Here is a 21,311-nt window from a genome sequence, read left to right as displayed (position 1 = left end):
CAAGCTAGACACTGAAGAAATTTGCAAAAATGTAAAATGATGCCACTCTTTTTGCTAAATTTTTCTTTGGAAATGATAGTTATTTTTCATAAAAATATTTGTAACTGGTTTATTATTGTCATTTAAATGAATGAATAACTATTTTAGAAATGTCTTAGCTTTAATTTCTAATATGATAAATATTGAAAGATATAAAACAAAAGCTCTCTAGGGTCTTTAATATTTTTTAATAGTGTAAAGGGGTCCTGAGGGCAATAAAGTTTGAGGACCCTGAGCTAGGACACTGTCATATGATCGAGTCTTGACCAATGAGTCCTGAGAAACGTCTGGATGGGGGTGGAGTGGGCAATGGTCTTCTAAGAAAGGTTTTTCTCCTTCAGAAAAAGTTCCTGTGCATGGAAGTGACTGTGTGAAGATACGATTCTCATAGCTGAGGCAGCTTGCAACCTTACGGAGAGAAGCTGGAGCATTAAAGCCAAATAGCTGGCAACTCAGGTCCCACCCAACACAAAAGCCCAGGCATTGACCATTACACCCTACTGCTGCTGGCAGTAAGCTGACTCACTTTGTTGTACAGCAAAAACTACCACAACATTGTAAAGCAATTATACTCCAATAAAGATGTAAAAAAAAAAAAAAAGAATGGCAGGGAAAGACCTAAACCTGAAAGTAACAAGGGTTTGCGTATACAGTTCCACCCCCATCTGAAAGCAGAGCGCTTCTAGGTAACCTTTTCTAAGGCAAGACTGGCATCAAGTGAACAGTATCCCCCGCTTTCCCAAAGTTAGCGTTACCCGACTTTGCTTTTATGGAAGACCTACATCAGTACCTGTTTTTTTGCCAAGAGAAAGAAATATGAAGAGGATTTTTGCTTTTACAGAAAACGTTGTTATCTGTACTAATGTAGGTAAAAAGTGGGGGATACATGTATTGTCTCTTAAAAGCCAGCAGGGTGATGGCTTATAGAAATGGCCTATAGAGCAGGGGTCCCCAACCCCTGGGCCGCGGACCAGTATGGGTCTGAGTCCTGTTAGGACCCGGGCCTCACAGTGGGAGGTGAGTGGCGGGCGAGCGAGCGAAGCTTCACGTGCCGCTCCCCATTGCTCCCCATCATCTACATTACCTCCTGAACCACCACCCCCCCACCCCATCCATGGAAAAACTGTCTTCCACCAAACCGGTCCCTGGTGCCGAAAAGGTTGGGGACCACTGCCATAGAGCACATAGGAGCCATGAGATAATCAGCCCCCGTGGACTGGGCTACAATTTTAGGAAAATCTGGAGAGGTTTTATAGCAGCTTGAAGAGTGTTGAATAGTGTGGCGCTGTTCCCCCAAACAATTCATGTCCATCTGGAACCTCTGCATGTGACCTTATTTGAAAATAAGGTCTTTGCAGATGTGATTAATTAACTTAAAATTGAGGTCATACTGAGTTGGGGTGAGCCCTAAATCCAATGACTGATGTCTTTACGAGAGAGAGGAGACAGAGACAGACACAAGGAAGAAGGCCATGTGATGACAGAGGCAGAGGTTGGAGGGATGTAGCTACAAGCCCAGAAAGGCAAGGAAGCCGCCAGAAGCTAGGAAGAGGCAAGGAAGGAGTCAAGCTGAGAGACTTCAAAGGGGGCATGGCCCCGCTGACATCATCATTTCATAATTCTAGCCCCTAGAGGAACTGTGGGAGAACAGGTTTCTGCTGTTTTGAGCTGCCTGGTTTGTGGCATTTGGCTATGGTAGCCCTAGGAAATGAATACAGGGTTCAAAGGAGCGTCTTCATCGTATTTAAGGTTAGGAAAATCAGCTGTCTGAGAATCTAAAGCCTAGAACAAGAGAAAAAACACTTATTTTTCTTGAGTCCAAGCTTAATGTGTTTTTCTTAAAGGAAAGTAAGCAGCTGTTTTCTATGCCTACCCTGGAAAGAACGAGAAATGGCCACCTGGAAAACTTTCCACTGGGAGTCTAGTTGTGGCTTTAGTTCTGCATCCTGCTTCTAGTTCTGTTGGGCTACTGGGCTTTAAGCAAGCATCTTCACCATCTAGTACTTCAGTCTTCTCAACTGTTATATAAAGGGCTTGGACCAGATGAGCTAGAAGATGTCATCTAGCTCTAAACTTGTATTATTCTTGTTGGTTTATTTATGGTGATGAAAAATTTCTGGATAGAAGGGAGATGTTCCAATGTCCCAATGGATTACCAAATAATATTATGGATTTTCTTCTTTGGAACTATTTGTGAATAGGATCAATATGATAGCTGCAACTTGGGCAGTCAACTATGTGCTGTGTAATATCCCTTTAAAACAGGAAATTTCCAAATTCAAATGCCTTGAGGAACCAGACAGCAAAAGAAGTGAGTCAAGCCAACTGGATGCAATAAAACAGGGAGTGGTGGGGGCTGTGGCCAAGACTAGGTGTTGTAGACTAGGGAGTGGTGGGGGCTGCGGCCAAGACTAGGTGTTGTAGACTAGGGAGTGGTGGGGGCTGCGGCCAAGACTAGGTGTTGTAGACTAGGGAGTGGTGGGGGCTGCGGCCAAGACTAGGTGTTGTAGACTAGGGAGTGGTGGGGGCTGTGGCCAAGACTAGGTGTTGTAGACTAGGGAGTGGTGGGGACTGCGGCCAAGACTAGGTGTTGTAGACTAGGGAGTGGTGGGGACTGCATAAGACTAGGTGTTGTAGACTAGGGAGTGGTGGGGGCTGCGGCCAAGACTACGTGTTGTAGACTAGGGAGTGGTGGGGGCTGTGGCAAAGTACAGGGCTCCTATGCCTTTACAAGGAAGAAATCATTGCTTAGCTCCAGCAAGTTGTTGCCAAGCAGCAATGCGGACTGAGGGTGCCAAATCTTCAGATTTTTCAAAGGAAGCCAGAATATAAATGTGAAGTCTCTCAAATCTTAAACCTTTTAGTAAGTGTCTTAAATTTAAAAATTAGCACTACTGGACCAACAAAACACTTCTGTTGACTCAATGTGGTCCCTCAAGTTACCAGTTTGTAACCTTTGCTTTCGCCTTGGAGTCAGTGTTTACTAAAACTAATAAACAGCTTAATGAAATACCCAAGCATTTTAACATCCCTTGTTTGAACATTTATATGGGAAAAATAGTTTTAGGGGGTATCCTAAGAATACATGATATTATCTTTATTTTGTGGTTAAGGAAACCAAAGGGAAACAAATTTCCATTACTTAAGAGAGCTGTAAGTACAACTTAGATTTAGAACATAGATTTGCTGACTCTATACGGGGTACTTCTTCCATCAGCTCCTTCTGCCATTCATAGTAATGAGAGGGCACCAGGCAAAAGTTATTTACATTGACATGCCCACATGCACATGGATTTTGGTACTGGAAGCAGCGCAAAGGTATAAATATTATCTTAAGAGAAATGGTAGCTTGTGTCTGAACCTTGTTATATAGCAAGAAAAGAAAATGACTGGGAAATTTGGTGTTGGTTCAAGTTATCTTGCAATTATAGGATGTGGTTGAAATTGTAAGGACCAAAATATCATAAGAAGTAGAAAAGGTCATATGAAATAGTAATTGGAAAACAATCAGAAAAGCAAAAGGGAAAATATCAGAAAGGGATTCCAGAGGCAATTACATATGGCTGTTATTACTTACAGATGACAGTATTCATCTGTGATGGTTAATCTTATGTGTCAGTTTGACTGGGCTAAGGGATGCCCAGAGAGCTGGTAAAACATTATTTCTGGGTGTGTCTGTGAGGCTGTTTCTGGAAGAGATTAGCATTTGAATTAGGAGACTGAGTAAAGAAGATGGCCCTCACCGATCCAGGTGGGCATTTTTCAATACATTGAGAGTCTGAATAGAACAAAAAGGCCGAGGAAGGGTGAATTTGCTCTCTGCCTGAGCTGAGACATCCACCTTCTCCTGCTCTCACACATTGGTGCTTCTGGTTCTTGGGCCCTGGGACTCAGACCGGGACTGACACCATTGGTTGCCCTGGTTCTCTGGCCTTCAGCTTTGAGCGGGAGCTACAGCATCAGCTTTCCTGGGCCTCTAGCTTGCAGATGGCAGATCACGGGATTTCTCAGCCTCTATAGTCAGGTGAGCCAATCCTTCATAATAAATCAACCTCTCTCTCTCTCTTTCTCTCTGTATACATACATACACACACACACACAAACACACACACACACACACACACACACACACACACACACACACACACACACCACACACTATTGGTTCCACTTCTCTGGAAAACCCTGATTAATATACATGTTTCATTCATCCTTCCATTCATTTGCTTAATAACTGCTGTTTGCGTACTATTACATTCCAAGTAATATGCAAGCAACAAGGAGACAACAGTAAACAAGATAGACGTGGTTCCTTTTCTCCTAAAGTGTCCTCTATAGAGGAGGAAACAGACAAATAAATTGGCAGCAAGTATGGACCCTAAATACTCAAGCCCAAAAGATGGATTAACACTTGTGTCCCCTCACCTGCCAAGCCTTTGACCAAGTGTCATCTTGTTCACCTTGTCACAGTTGTTTCTCAGTGGAAACACTGGCAGTGCATCTTAATCCTCTGCTTAGAAATGTAAACCTGAGTTTAAGGAAGACATGGGGTTAAGATTGGTATCTTAAATATTCGCACCAGCATAACTGGAGACGAAGTAAGAAGACCTGGGTTCTTATCTTGTCTCTCCTACTAAACAGCTGTGTGCAGGTCACTGGCTTCTCTGGACCTCAGCTCCCTTTTTTTAAGTGACAGTGCACTGCGACCTAGAGATGCCTCTGTAAATGGGTAGCTTTATTATTCTGGCTTCTGTGCTTCTAAAACACATTAAAAATATATTTTGTACACAAAGAGTGAATCCTAATGTAAACTATGGACCCTGGTTATTAATAATAATAATGCATCAATATCAGTTTGTCAATTGTAACAAATGTACCACATTTGGACATGCAAGATGTTCATAATAGGGGAAATTGTCTCTGAGGGCAGGGAGAAGGGAAATGTGGGAACTCTCTGTACTTTCTGTTCAATTTTTCTATAAACCTAAAACTGCTCTAAAAAATAAAGTCTGTTAATTAAAAAAGATCAAACAGGCTCCTCAGTATTACCAATCTATTAAACTTATGATCTGCTCCCAAAAGGTATATTTTGTTAAATAAATTGAACTTGTTTACACTGTTAATCTGCTAAGAAAATATTTTATACAGTAGAACAAAAGTGAGCTTTGGCGCATCCTCTCTGAATCATCATAAATCACAATTTATGATTGATTGTGTGGATTAAGTGTGGTTTCCTATACTTGTCAACAGATGGAACCCGCCTTTTGTGACCTGACATGGAAATACATCAGGTGTCAGTTTCCCCCAATATTAAAACTTCACTGGGGCTTCCCTGGTGGTGCAGTGGTTGAGAATCCGCCTGCCAATGCAGGGGACACGGGTTCGAGCCCTGGTCTGGGAAGATCCCACATGCCGCAGAGCAACTGGGCCCGTGAGCCACAACTACTGAGCCTGTGCGTCTGGAGCCTCTGCTCCTCAACAAGAGAGGCCGCGATAGTGAGAGGCCCGCGCACCGCGATGAAGAGTGGCCCCCACTCGCCGCAACTGGAGAAAGCCCTCACACAGAAATGAAGACCCAACACTGCCAAAAATAAATAAATAAATTAATTAATTAAAAAAAAAGAAGACTACTATCTTAAAAACAAACAAACAAACATGCTTTGTTTAAAAAACAAAAACAAAAACAAAACTTCACTGTAACTTCACCTAGCCTAGCAAGGATGATCAATATTTGAGAACTTGTTTTCTTCCTGTCTGACGTCCTGTTCCTATCTTCAAAATGTGCACGACACCGTTTAACACAAAGCAGTTTTTTCCCTTTATTTTGACCTCACTTTGGGAATAGTTAGAGAAGCCTTGCTCTTGTAATATAGGATAAGGGTGGCGGGAAGGGAAAGGCTCTTAGCGTTTCCCACAGGATATATGCTTGGTTGCGAAGTTTTTTGTTTTTGTTTTGTTTTTTGGTTCCAATGTTTTAATAGTATTTTTCCAAAGCTTTCAACTGCTGGGATGAGTTAATAAAAAACAGATTACTGTGTAACACCAAGTCTCAACGTCTGCAGTTAACTTCCTCCTTAATCCAGGTATGGGCAAAGACAAGACTGAACAGCCCTGTTTTAGAGGAGGGGGTCAAAACAAAGTATGGTGTCAACAGAAGGGCAGGAAGGTGAAACCTGAGACTCCCTGGGAAATCCTCAGAAAAGAATTTTTAACTTGATAAACTTTAGCTTGATAAATTGTACAATGTAGAGAGAGAACAACAAAAGGAGACCTTCCCTCTCTCCCCACATCTTAGTTTCAATGTCCTTTTATTGATATCACTTCCCTCCTGCCCCCATCCTCCTGCTCTTCATATACCAGGACTGCTTGTTCAGAGTAAGCCCAGTTGACAACTATCTCTCTGTGTTTTTTTTGTTTGTGTTTTTTAATTTTTATTGAAGTATGGTTGCTTTACAATGTTGTGTTAGCCTCCACTGCACAACAAAATGAATCAGCCATACACATACAGATATCCCCTCCCTTTTGGACTTCCCTCCCATTTAGGTTACCACAGTGTATTAGGTAGGGTTCCCTGTGCTATACAGTATGTTCCCATCAGTTGTCTATTTTATACCTAGTATCAATAATGTATATGTGTCAATCCCAGTCTCCCAATTCCTCTCTCCCCACCCCTTTCCCCCTTGGTATCCGTACATTTGTTCTACATCTATGCCTCTATTCCTGCTTTGCAAACAGGGTCATCTGTACCATTTTTCTAGATTCCACATACATGCGTTATTATATGATATTTGCTTTTCTCTTTCTGACTTACTTTACTCTGTATGACAGTCTCTAGGTCCATCCATGTCTCTACAAATGACCTAATTCCGTTCCTCTTTATGGCTGAGGAATATTCCATTGTATATATGTGCCACATCTTCTTTATCCATGTGTTTTTATTGCCTGTGTTTTTATTGGAAAGGAATGTTTTGGTCTAGTAAACTTATTGGATGACAAGATCAGGGACTCCAGATGACCATTCCATTACCCAAAAGCATGCCCACCCCAAGTCCACTTCTGAGACCTCTTCCCGACTCTCCTTTTCTCTTACAGAGTCAACTTTCATTATTCACAATATTTATGTTCTATAAGGTCACCGTGAACACTGAATTCGTGAATCCTGCACCACTGCTCCTAGAGGGAATACAGGGTTAGGTTCCTGTGAGCCTCTGGTCACAACATTTTTATCAACCATTCAACATATAACCTAGTTCTATGTGTGTTTCTGTTCAGAGACACCTTACTTAATATATACTGTTGAATCATTAACATTGAACTCATAACCAAAAGCTCTATAACTCAAGCCTGAAAGCTTATCTCACACATGTATTTTTTCCATAAGGCACGTCATGCCCTTCCCGCACGGAGGAACACTCAATAATACTTTAGCACCACACTTAACGCAACTTTAAAAAGTGACATCACCAACAAAAAGCACCAAAATGTGAAAAACACAGCACTATATATACTGTGAAAAGGATGCTCGTTTACAGCATGAGAGCTGAAGCAAGAAGGCAGAACATCAGTTGTTCAACCTCAGCTGGAAAGAAGCATATTGGGAGACTCATTTTTTTTTTTTTTGATAGAGACCAGAGCAATTTTATAGGGTGATTTTGGGAAGAAAAAAACTCTACAACTTTAACCCTTAAATCTTGATTAGGAAAAAAGAAAGTATTGGAATAGCAATCACGGCAATCACAAACAAGAGTCAACAGAACTCCAGACAGAACTTGACCAGACACCCAGGAGTATTTCAATCACCAGCTTCATCAGCTGACAGGGAGACTCATATTTTTTGCTGTTCTGAGCATGTACATGTCCAGGAATGGCCATGAGGGTGCTGCAAGTGTTGCTTTTGGGGTTACAAGTGAATTTTAGCAAGTAGGAGAATTTGCAAATACAGAATCTGATAATAATGAAGATCTATGGTACTATCAACCCTTCCTTTCTTCCCTTCTTCCTCATCAGCAGCCTTTCAATATTCTCAAGTTTTTCATATGTTAAAAAAAAAAAAACCCTCTACCTCCTGCTTCCCTCCAATTACTACCTTATCTCTCTGCTCTCCTTCTCAGACAAAGCTCTTGCAAGAGAATGTCATGTCTTCGTCTTGAGAGGTCCCCATTTGCCCTCTCCACTTGCTTGTCTTCTACTTCTTGCCCACATCCATCAGGCTTTTTCACTCCAATCCCTCTACTGGAACCACTCTTGCCAAAGTTGGTAATGGCCTTGAATTAGTCAAGTCCATATCCTTGTTTCCTTTGGCCTCAGTGAAGCACTCAGCACTGTGAACCACTCCCTCCTTTAAAGCACTCACTTCCTGGACTTCCTGGCTGCCCTGACCTCTTGGGGTGTTTAGGCTTAGTCTCCCTTTTCTCACTGTCCTTTCTTCCTTTGCCCGACCTTAGATCATTGACCATCTTCTCTACCTGCTCTTCACTCTCCCTGGGTGGTCTCATTACTTCTGTAGTTTCAAGTAGATCACCTATGGACTGATCATTCTCAGACCTAGGTCTTCTTCCTAGATCTCTCTCTTGAACTCCAGACTCATGTCTTACTGCCAACTACATAAAACCACTTGAAGGTCCTACAGGCCTTCATTGTGTTCAGATCAACATGTCTAAATTGGAGCTGATCACTTGACACTCAAACTGCTGGTTCCTGCATTTCCTGACTTAGTGGATATCAGGGATTTTTCCCCTCCCTTTCTCTTATCTCACCACACACTCTGCAGCACTATTGCCCTAATATGTCTAAATCTATCCACCTCTGATCACCCCCACTGCCAGTACTTCGGCTCCATTGTCCATTCTCTTCCACCAGGATTATTGCAGTCACCCCCCATTATCTTTTGACTTTCATCTTGTCCCTCTTCAACCGTTCCTCTGAGAGTGATCTTTCTAAAGTTTGAGTCTTATTACAGAATCACCCAGCTTAAAGTCTCTCAGCAGCTCCTCAATGTCCTCAAGCTAAAATCCAAACTTATCATGGTTCTTAAGTCACTCTGTGCTCTGAATGGCACTTAGATCTCCAGCGAAATCTCTCAATACCCCACCTTCACCCCAACTTTTCTGGCCGTGGGCCCATGCATCATGCTCATATTGACTCTTTGCTGTTTCCTGAAAACACTGCTTGCTCCTGACCTCAAGTTTTCAGAAGAGCTGGTTCCTTCTAAAACTCTTCACATAGTATCTCACTCCACCAGCTTACATGTCCTTTCTCCAGGAAGCTCCCCCTGATGCCCCCTCTTCCACATCAAGGTTTAGGTCTCTCCTAAGCACATCTTCATCACACCCTACCTACCCCAATTCTAGCATGTATCTTGCTGTCTTGTGATGGAAATTCACTGTGCCTCTTTCCACCATTAGACTGGACATTCCTTGAGAATAGGAAATGGATCTTGTTTATCTTTAGGTTCCCAGGTCCTAGAAGAATTCCTGTTACATAATAGGCACTCAATAAGTGACTGTATATGGCTCTGATTTTGGACTACTTTCTCTTGTAGCTCCTTAAAAGAAACTGAGTAAAACAATCAAAGGGTGTTGAAAATTACTGTTTTTCATGTCAGGTCTTCTAAGTGGGTGGTTCCCTTCACCTGTCCTCACTTCTTTGCCCCAAATAAAAATAACCCTGATAGGAATGTTAATAGCTAACTTGCTGAGCACTCGAAAGTGTGCCAGGCACTTCACAATGCCCTCTGCATGGAGAAAGCATTTAATGCTTATAAAAACGCTACAGGTGGGTGTTATCCTTGGCCCCATTTTACAGATGATGAAGCTGAGGAACAGAGTCATTTGTCCAAGATCACGAGCCTAGTGAGTGGTACAGTACACATTACTAGTCATAATTCCACCAAAACTAAATAGGTAGAAAACATATTTTATTCTTGAGAGGGTTTAAGAACCCCAAATTGTCTATAAGCTCAAAAATTGACCTGCTGGCTGGATATGGGCTGTGAATGAAATACTGGGGAACCTGTATCTCAGAGTCTTTTTGGTGTTTTGATGATTCCTCTCCCTTTTCTCTCTTGCTGTGTGTATTTTACAGTGAAGGAGATGAGTTCCGGGGGGTAGACCCAATAGCTCTGGGAATATGGTCAGATGTTCAGAACAGGCAGGTGCAAACATCTCCCAAAGGCCAACGGGCTGAGAAATCCTGCTGCCGCTGCTCTTTTGCACCAGTCTTTGCTAACTTTGTTCCATTTGCCTCAACCCCTTGTCCTGTAGAAATGTACTTGGGCGCAGCTGGAAGTCTCTCTCTTCTCACATCACTTTCTGCCTCATGAGACCTCTATCCATGATCATCATAGTAAGCCCTGTTTATAAGCCATCGTACCAAGCATTTTGTTTCTAATCAATGTATTTAACCCTCAAAACTACGCTACTGAAGTAAGATGATCCCATTTTAGAGATGGGGAAACAGAACCTCTAAGAAGTGAGGTAAGTTACACAGGATCTGCATTTTTTCCTATAGACCAATAGTCAACAAATGACCATAAACCTAGTGGCTTAAAACAATACAGATTTATTTATTCTTACAGATCTGGAGGTCACAAGTCCAAAAGCAGTCTTACTGGGCTAAAGTCAAGGTGTTGGCAAGGTTATTCCTTCTGGAGCCTCTCCAGCTTCTAGAGGCTGCCACATCCTTGGATCCCTTCCTCACACCTTCCAACCTCTGCTTCTGTCATCACATCTCCTTCTCTAACTCTGATTCCCCTGCCTCCCTATTAGGACCTTGTGATTACATCAGGGTCACCCAGATAATTCAGGATAATCTCCCCCTCTCAGAATCTTTTAAGTTAATCACATTGGTAAAGTCCTTTTTTCCATGAAAGGTAACATATTTATAGGTTCCAGGGATTAGGACGTGGAGCTCTTTGGGGATCTATTTATCACCTACCACAACATCACAAAGCATAACTGTAACATTCCACTATTGAGCTCACATCCTTCAAAAGTGATTTTTCTTTAAGGAAGCCCTCCAAACCTGCTCTCTATTAACTACTATGTCCTAGGTTTGAGGGGACCATCTATTTCTGTCTCCATCCCTTCTGCAGCTAGAGCAGACACTCTTAGTACTGGCTACATATTAGAATCACCTGGAGAACTCTTAAAACTCACTTAAGCCGGGATCCACCCCAGATCAATTAAAGTCAGACTTTCCGGCTGTGGGGCTTGAGTACTCGGCAGGTTAGTGCTGCATCTCCAGGTGATTCTAATACGCAGCTACCTTTGAGAACCACCATGCCAGAGAGAACCGCTGGCAGACTCTCAGAGCATGAGCTATCTGAGTCCAAGATGGAAAGATTATCTATAAAGATAAATGGCAAGAAAATGAAACTTGAAGTCCTTTATCCCTGGTTTAGCAGCCTTGCTTGTGCTGCATCTTAGTTACATGACCTTGGGCAAGTTGCTTGATGTCTATGGTCTCAGTTGTTTTTTTGTTTTTGTTTGCTTGTCTGTTTCAGATAATAATTGTTCCCAAGGGTTGTGCAATGGCTAATCAATCAGTCGAGACCATGAATGAAAAGCCCTTAGCTGCGTGCCTATAGGCCCCCAATAGAGGGCAGTGTAGTCTTCTTTGCAACCTTCCCCCACCCAGACTTGAGAACAGAGGTCACTGAGCTTCCCCTAATAATAGAATTCCCTTGGCTCTAATTTTCCAGCTCAGAGAAGATTGAATTTGCCTACTTCCCGGTTATATCTGACTTTCATTTCCTCCTTGGTGTTTTCATCCAACTTCAGTTCTGGGGCCTCTGTGTGCCTTTTGATGGTGCTGAGTCCTGGGGGCAGCAAGGAAAGCCTTCTCTGATCTTCCACTCTGCTTTCAGAAGGTCAGGATGTTACTGGGTTTCTTGGTTGATGTCAAGTCATCCAGCTGTACACTGAAAAGAGTGATTTTACGCCCTTAGAAGGAAAATCGCTCACAGTATGTGGTCGGGGGTGGAGAGAATTTTCCTTTGGGCTGAGGATACAATGGTAAGTCTAAAACACGGCTGTGGTAGAGAAATGTTTTTAATGGAAAGAGTTCCCAGGGATGGAAGGAACCGGCCAAACTGCTTCCAATTAAGGATTTGCTACAGTTGATAGGCCTCCGTGCTTCTCTCCCCCTCCTTTGCTTCTTCTAATTCTTGAAGGTATTAGGAAGGGCAAACGAGATGGAGATGATTCAGCAACTGGAACCGAGCACATTTGGCCTGGCCGGCTCTGCCCCTGACCGCTGTGCGGGGTTAACAGCGTTAATGGAAAGCATTCCCAGATTGAATGAGGGAGCAGGGCCCTGGCAGGGTCACTTTCCATTAGGGACTGCCAAGGCTGATGTCACTGGGACTTGCATTTTGCTCTCTGCCTCTCATTCTTTTAGGTGCAGAATGATGGAATAATCCTACTGGGTTGGTTTTGCCAAGGTTTGTTTCTCATCTTTCATTCAGGTAGTATCTTATGTTCACAAAGCCTATTGCCTTACCCAATTCGGTTGTTAAAGATTGTTTCCATGTCCCAGCTCGTGCTCATGAGTCAGCAGGCATTGAGCAAGCAGCCGCTGGGGCTGAATGTCGTGCTGGGGGCGGGAGGGAACAAAGGACACCAGGCATGGTGCCTGCCACAGAACCTAGTTGGGAATTGAAGGGTTGCATGCACAGGATAATAGGAGGAAGATGGCCGGTAGGAGCTCTTGGAGCTGTGGGAGATCAGTGGGGCCTCCGGTGGCCTGGGAAGAGAGCATGGAGGAGGTGAGCCCTGAGGAGGACGCATAGGGTTCAGATAGGGAGAAGGAGGGCATTCCAGACGGGAGCAATGTGCGTTGGTGTGGGGGGGGCCCACAGTGGATCCACGGGAACTGTGCAAATAATAATAACAAAAACAATAATGTAAAGCAGCTGTCTGCTGGGGGATCCTGGCCCCCAGATATCTAGATAACCTCAACACAAGCATACGTTCACACCTTTTCTAAGGTTTCTGTGTGTCCTGAGTGAAGAGGTGTTATCTTCCTCAGGTCACCGCAGGCTCTGGGCTCTGTTTCAGCAGGCAGCGTGTCTGTTTCTCCTCATTTCTAGGGACCAATGAGATGCCCCATGATCAGGCAGCCAAGGGCTGCCTGTTTGCGTCTATAGCGCTTGGCAGTGTGTGTGTGTGCATGCGTGTGTGTGCGTGTGGTATCTGTGGAGAGAAGTCCCTGGGCATTTCACACGGGCTCACAGGATCAGAGAAGCAAAGGACCTGCGCCGATCATACAAGGAACGAAGCTCTAAGCGCCGCTGGTCATTCTTACAACGCCCCCTGCCCTCTTCCTCTGCCACATGCTCAGTGTATTCCAAGTGGATTCTGGAGCATCTCTGTGTCCACAAAGCTTCTTGTCTCCTGAGTAGATGGGGAAATGCCCAGCTGAAAACTTTGGGATTGGCCACTGAGCTGATAGGCCTGTTGTCTGGTTAAAAGATTGCAGGCGGAGGGTCTAGAAACCCCCAGGGCCCATCTGGCTTTTGGAGGCATCTGGGTCCTGCCCAGTCAGAGTGCAGCAAAAACTTCAGGGCCTGCTTTCAACCAGGACAGGCTGTCCTCTGGGCACCTGCCCAGATCAACATGCAGGTGTGATTGCTAATTTGGCCACAGCGATGGAATGGCTGTGGGAGAAGAGCCCAGTTCTGAAACACTGGCATAAAAGGAGCAAGTCCTTGATTTTGTGGCACTTGGCAAAGTACCAAGAAAAGCCAAGTCTGAGTGTTCTGGGGGCATAAGAAGGAACACATGGAAAGAACATTGGAAATTCATCTTTAGAAAAAAGGCTCTACATTCCCTTTTGTCCCTTCAGAAGGGAAACGTGTAACAATTCACATTGCCTCTTTAAAATTCTGACAAGTGGCCTTACCCAGCTATTTTAAATGGAACTCTATGTACCACCCACTGGGAAGATTCAAACGTGATGAATAAAATCCATCATTTATATTATCGGTATGTGAACGCCAAGAATCTCCGGGCACTTAATTATACCTTATCCCTTTTTCTATTCCATCAAAGTTAGCTCCTGGACCAGTAGATCTAAGCTTTAATGTGTTTAAGAATTGCTTGGTGCCGGGTGGCGGTGGGGAATGGGGTGGAAGGAGAGGAGAGGAGACTTGGGCCGGACTGGGCCCCAGAATTCAGCACTTTACTAAGCAACCCCGGGTAACCCTAATGAAGGAGATTTGGGATACAGCAGAAGATGCTTGGGATTATGGCTTAAGCATTTGAATTTAATCAATATTATTATTCATGACCTACAACAGCTTTCATTCACCTACTTTCTCTAATTTGATCCTCCGTGAGGTTCAGGGGCAGATACTGTAATTCTCATTTTATGGTCAAAGACTCGAAAACTCAGAAAGGCTGCACTTTGTGACTGACAGCTAACACGCACCCAGGGGCCAAGACTCCCAGTGCAGGGCTTGTTCTGCTCACCCACCTCGCCCCTCCTTCAAACCCCACATGGCCCACTGTGTGATGGCGTCAACATTTCTTCCCATCTCCTTGTCTGTGCACTAAATTATGGGAGGAGGGAGAGGCAAGTGTTCTCTGTTCTCTTATTCTGGAACTAAGTCTTTAGTCAGAGTGAGGCAGTGCTTGATAAATGCTAAAATGTCTGGTCAATTCAGCCCAACGCCCTAAGCCAGGGGAGAAGAGGCTGGAGCATGTTGTTTCTGCTTGAAAGGGAGTGAAACCAAGCAAAAATCATTCAAAGGGCTGTCCCCTCACCCCCAAGCACACACATAACCATGCCCCAACTCCAGGACTGTCCCGGACTCCTAGAAAAGAGTCTATTGGTTAAGAAAACATTTCTTCAATGAGATCGAGTAGAATTAAAATGTTGAAAATGGAATGTTATTCCCAAGAACGATCAATTGACCAGAAGCTGTCCAGAAATGGAGAAGAGAGAACTCGGGGAAAGAACCCAGGACTGGGGGCAAAGGGCCATGTTCTAATTCCAGTTGTGTTGAAACAATAATAACAGCTACCACAAGTGACCAATTCCTGGGTCCCAGGGGCTGCAGTCCTCACAATAACAAATCTGTTAAATGTCAGCATCTCCATTTTGCAGGTGGGGAAACTGAGCCTCAAAGATGTTAAGGGTCTTGGCCTAGGCCACCCTGCTAACGAGTACCAGAAACAGGGTTCTAACCCAGGCCTGGCAGCTCCCAAGCCTGAGCCCTGGAATTGCAACCTCTATGAGGCCTTGACTGTGAGATGCAAATGAGATAATTAATATGAATGTGTCATGTAAACCATGGAAATTTTGGCTCAGGTCCCAAACTTGGGAGAAATCCTTGACTCCTCTCTTTCTCTCACCCATCACATCCAATCCTTCAGCACATCCTGTTGACTCTGTCTCAAAATATACCCCTAATCCCACCAAGTCTCTCCTTCACTCTCACCCTGTTCACTCCTCCATCATCCCTGGCTTCGATAATTGCTATAACCTCCTGGCTGGTCTCCCAGCCTCACCTTTGGTCCCTGGGTCTTCTCTCAACATAGTGGCCAGAGAGATTCTGTTAAAACATAGGTCAGCACCCATTTAGAAATGCATATAGATATTGAAGCACTACGATGTACACCTGAAACTAATGTGATATTGTACATCAATTATGCCTCAATAAAAAAAATTATAGGTCAGCTCTCGTTACTCCTCTGCTCAAAACCTGCAATACCTGACCATTTCACTGACAGGAAGAGTCAGGTGCCTCTAGTGGCCCAAATCCTGTGCAACTGTCCCCTCAGTCTCCCACCTTGATACTCCTCCTCCTTCTTGGATCTCATCTTCCTTTCACTTGCTCTGCTCCAGTCCACCAATCCCCCAGGCACACTCCTACCTCAGGGCTTTTGCACTTACTATACCCACTACCTAGAACACCGTTCTGCTCACCAAACCCATATGGTTTCTCCCTTCCGTCCTTCAGGTCTTTGCTCAAATATCTCCTCCACAGGGAAGCCTCCCTCAATCACCCTGTTTAAAACTTCACACCCCTTACAACACTCCCTACTCCTTTATTTTATTTTTCAATATATGAGATATATATCTCCTATGTGTTTTTCAAATTGTGATAAAATAAATATACCATCTTAACCATTTTTAAGTGTACAGCTAAGTGGCATTAAATACATTCACACTGTTGTGCAACCATCACCTCCATCCATCTCCACAACTCTTTTCATCTTGCAAAACTGAAACTCTGTCGTCATTAAACAACAACTCCCCATTCCCCCTCCCCTCCAGCCTCTGGCAACCACCATTCTATTTTCTGTCTCTATGAACTTGACTACTCTAGGTACCTCCTATAAGTGGAATCGTACTAGATTTGCCTTTTTGTGACTAGCTTATTTCATTTAGCATAATGTCCTCAAAGTTCATCCATGTTGTAGCATGGGTCGGAATTTCCTTCCTTTTTAAGGCTGTATAATATTCCATTGTGTGGATTTACCACATTAAAATGAGACTCTATGGCAAATCAGGAAATAGCAATGCCAGCCACTATTCATGGACTGAATGCCACTAGGTGCTGGGCACTGTGACAGAGCACCCCAGTCAAAAGCCTGTGGTACTCTCATTTTACAGGTGATGACACTGAGTCTTGGAAAGCTTACATACATACAGCCAGCGGTGGCAAGGCCAGGACTCACATCTCAGTGCTCCAACATGAATCAGCAAACTACAGCCTGTGGGCAGAATCTGGCCTGTTTCGGTACATCCCATGAGCTAATCATTTTTACAGTTTAAAGCATTGTTTAAAAAAGAAAACAAAACACCAAAAAAAAGAGGAATAAGAGTAAGAAGAATATGCAACCAAGACTGTATATAGAATGCAATGCCTAAAATATATTTACTATCTGGCTGTTTAGTAAACACAATTTCTCCATCACTACCCACCCTTTCTCAGGGAGAGAGGACCACCCTGTAAACGTTTACTATTTCACCTCCTTTGACTCATTCTAACCTTCAGATCTCTATTTCTAAATATCCCCCAAGAGATCTGATGTTCATTTTGACCTTGTTGACAGCACGCGAGTGTGGGCTTTCTCCAGAGAGCCCTGAGGGGAGGACCTCCAAGCCCTACTGAGGATGAAGAGTATATATTAAATCTTCAGCAGGCAGCTGTCTGTCTCTCTTCTAATTGGCTGTCCGGGTTCATGGAAAACTTTCAGGGGCCAAAGATTTCTGGAAGCCTAATCGCTTAAGAAGAGAGTGGTTTGTAAACTTAGTCTTATGACTTGCATGTCGTATTTTTGCTAAATAGGTAAACAGGCAGGCATTTCAATAATGCCCTGCTTCTCTGGGATCATATTTCTAGGAATGCCTGGCCACCAAGCACCTAGAACTTAACTTTGAAGTCAATGGAAAGGGTCTCTGGGGGCACAGTTGTACTTTACTCGAAGGGAGGGCAGACAAGGACACATTCTTGGACCTTGATCTAAGCAACTGAGCATTCGTTAGGGAGGAGATTAGCAGCAGCGAGAAGTGACAGCAGGCCGGCCGAGGGAATGGGTAGCGCTGCTAGAGACACAAACCCGACTTCAGAGCACAGCGATCTGAGACCACGTGGAGCGGGGGTCAACATCGCCTGCATCCCAGGGGCACCAGAGCAAGTGAGCCACACAGAAGGACTGATGCCCTCCATGCGCTGGGGACACAAAGAAAACCCAACAATTCACGCAGGTTTTGCATACGCTACAATAAGAAGGCAACGTTAAAATAAAAATACATTTGTAGTTCTCAGCTGAGCTCCACCTTAGAAATGGAGCCATGATGAATGAAAGATGCATTAGTATGCAGGTGGACATTGGAAAGGACACAACAGAATAAAAAAGGCTGATGAGGGTACTGAAACAAATAAGAAAACTGGTATCAGCAGATCTCAGTGGATCTCAGATATCAAGTAATTTGTTCAAGGCCACTAATTTAGTCACTGACAAAGCCCCAGTTCTCTTGTGGCCACCAGGACTCACTCGTTTTCAAATTCTGTCTCTCTCTCTCTTTCTCTCTCTCTTCCTCTGAATCTCTCCCTCTGTCTCCGTCTCTCTTCCTCTCTGCCTGTTTTCATTTTGCAGACACCTTGACTTCATCGCAGAGAAAATGGCTACAAAAGTCCAAATTCAGATCTCCTCTGCCCACCCCACCCCCAAAGGTTCTCTTTTTCTCCTAGCTTTCCAATATCAATCCCACAGGCGTCCTCTGATTGGTTGCTTGGGTCATGTCATGGGTCTACCCTTTAACCGATTTCTGATGGCTAACAGTCCACCAAAATTCATGCCCACTTTTCCAAATTATAGAACTCTGTCTGGGAAGAGCAGCCCAGACAAGAACTACATTTCCCAGCCCCACCTGCATCCAGATGAGGCCACACAGCTAGTTCTTATCAGAGGAATGTGAACGAAATTGATTATGTGTAATCCCAGGCCATGGAGGTTATGAAACAGACACACCTTTCCCACTGATAGAAGGGGCTCAGAGCCCCAACCTTCTAATCACATGGTTGATCTTTCTGATCTTTCAGCTCCCAGCCTCAATCATTTCAGCATTTAGTTTAACCTTAGTTGTGATCCAAAATCCTCATGAATAACAAAGACAAGCCTATTACATGGGGAATTGCCCATCAGAGTCTCCCTCCCAGGAACCAGGGACAAAGGCAAGTCAAACTCTTTGTTGTACAACAGATGGGTTATCTATACAAAAGTGTGTACGTGTGTGTGTGTGTGTGTGTGTGTGTGTGTGTGTGTTTAGTTAGACTTGGGTAAATTAGAGTCTCTTTGCTTTCTATTTAATCAAGTAAATTAATGCCAAGAAATGAAACTAGGGGTTATAATGAGGGCATTACTGTTGGAAAGTTGTCAATGGAGTGAACACCTGTTTTCTATCAGAGAATGAGGTGTTCTAGTGAAAGAACAGATTCTGCAGTATCCTTCCTTTACAGGACCATGAAGACTTCTGTCCAAGCAGGAATCCCACTGGAGCACTTTGATTTTCATAAGGGAATGTGAACTCTACCACTCACCCATGTAGTTTCCGAAGTATATTTATGTACCTGTGATCCAAGAATAGACTGCTATTAATAACCACTAACATTATTGAGTGTTCACCATGTGCCAGGTATTGTATTAAGAGCTTCATGTACGTTATCTAATTTAATCCTCACCAGAAACCTATAAAATAAGCATTATAATCATCCTCATTTTATACGTAAGTAACTTACCTAAAGTCACTCAGCTCAGATGGGGTGGAGCCTGGATTCAAATCCAGATGTCTGATTCCCTTAAGCACTGCACTTGAGCCCATTCCTGCAAAGAGCCCGGTTGAATGGAAATGAGATTTAGGAGAGAGAATTTAAGGGATGTGGTAGGTAGCTACTCTTCTGTGTATTCTAAGTGCTACTCTTGGGTGGAAGCCCTCATACTTGCACTATGCACCTTCACTAAATTATGTTTTAATGTAGTTGCTTGACTTTTATGACGTTGGGTACAAGAAACAGCTTAAATTCCTCTTCTGAATTCTGCATGAAACCGGTGTAGAAGATACCGAATGATGCAGGGGACAGCTATGCCCTCTAGTTTGGCCCCTGTGGAAATTTCTCTGAGTTCTCTACAAGGTAAAAATCTTCTGTCTCCTGAAGTACTGCTATAAATCTTCCTCTCAGGTATTGTTTGTATCTGCTGCTGTGTTGCCCAAATTTTGAATATAATTTTATGCTCTAGTAGAGCAATTTTTATTTATTTATTGAAGTATAGCTGATTTACAATGTTGTGTTAATTTCTGCTATACAGCAAAGTGATTCAGTTATACGTATATATACATTCCTTTTTAAAAATATTCTTTTCCATTATGGTTTATCATAGGATATTGAATATAGTTCTCTGTGCTATACAGTAGGACCTTGTTGTTTATTCATTCTGTATATAAAAGCTCACATCTGCTAACCCCAACTTCCACTCCGCCCTCCCCCAACCCCCTCCCCCTTGGCAACCACCAGTCTGTTCTCTATGTCCATGATTCCGTTGCTGTTTCATAGATAGGTTCATTTGTGTCATATTTTAGATTCCACATATTAGTAGAGCAATTATAATGACTCTGATGGTCAGAACATTTGCTCTTTTTTTTTTCCTTTTTGCTTAATCCAACTTTATCTGTTTTTATTCTCATTTTATTGAAATCCTGTTTTTGGTATGTTACTTAAACCCTTAAGTTCTTTTAGACTAGAGTAAAAACAAACGTTCTTGATATTTGGTGGCTATTATAAAACCATCCACGAATGACCAAATTTTATATTAATAAAATACAATCAACATTAAAATTATACTGAGCTTAGTGTAATCTCTGTCCAATTATTCAAATTGCATTTTGGGATCTTTCCAAAATTCCAGGATATTATTATTCATGTTAATTATTATGTGTCAAGTAAATATCAATTAATATCAACTATAGAAGTATAGAAATGCCAGTTAAAGACTTCTAATTGAAAATGATCATGATGTTGATATAATAAAAATGATGAATATTTATATATTGATTCATTCAGTAAAGATTAATGACTACCTTCTCTGTACCAGTGAATGAAGTTCATGTTCTAAAGGAAGGGTTGTTATGGTCTGAGTTGTATCTCCCCCCCCCCCATTCATATGTTAAAGTCCTAACCCCCAGTACCTCAGAATGTGACCTTATTTGGAGAGAGAGTCTTTACAGAGGTAATTAAGTAAAAATAAGGTCAGTAGGGTGGGCCCTAACCCAATACGACTGGTGTCCTTATAAATGGGGGAAATGTGAACACAGGCAGACATAGAGAGAAGACAATATGAAGAGACACAGGGAGAAGATGGCATCTACAAGCCAAGGAGAGAGCTCTGGAGCAGACACTTCCCTCACAGACCTCAGAAGGAACCCACCTTGCTGACACCTTGATTTTGGACTTGCAGCCTGCAGAACTGTGAGACAACAGATTTCTGTTATTTAAGCCACCAGGTCTGTGGTACTTTGTTACTGCAGCCCTAGCAAACTAATACAGAGGGCAAGGGCTCTGAGATGGGAAAGAGATGAATGAGTTCAAGGAACAGAAAAGCAGGCAGTTCGGGGAGCCCGGTGGGTGAGGGCGAGAGAGGAGAGCAGGATAAAGGTGATGTGTGTAAACTATTAACCCCCTACGCATGTAAGGCTTGGCTCTCTTCCTTGAGTTCAGAGCCTGGGAATGTGGTGTGAGATAAGCTCTTATAAGAAAGAGACCT

The 21,311-nt window shown here is 43.2% G+C and overlaps 1 protein-coding gene across 1 annotated transcript in view; it reads right to left on the bottom strand.

Moving 5' to 3' along the window:
- Positions 1 to 5,707: 5,707 nt before the first annotated feature.
- Positions 5,708 to 21,311, bottom strand: part of CRADD (CARD and death domain containing adaptor protein) — a 362,979-nt gene continuing 347,375 nt past the window's right edge. Inside the window, exons 11-12 of the mRNA XM_082350458.1 lie at positions 19,292 to 19,376; positions 5,708 to 11,959 (exon numbers count right to left, since the gene is read on the bottom strand). The gene's annotated coding sequence lies outside the window, so the exon portion shown is untranslated. The remainder of the gene's footprint in view (positions 11,960 to 19,291; positions 19,377 to 21,311) is intronic.

Source organism: Balaenoptera borealis, assembly GCF_965194805.1.
Source record: "Balaenoptera borealis genome assembly, chromosome: 13".
In the NCBI taxonomy this organism is placed as follows: domain Eukaryota; kingdom Metazoa; phylum Chordata; class Mammalia; order Artiodactyla; family Balaenopteridae; genus Balaenoptera; species Balaenoptera borealis.
The sequence above is the reverse complement of the archived record's forward strand: the minus strand, read 5'-3'. Positions and strand labels throughout refer to the sequence as shown.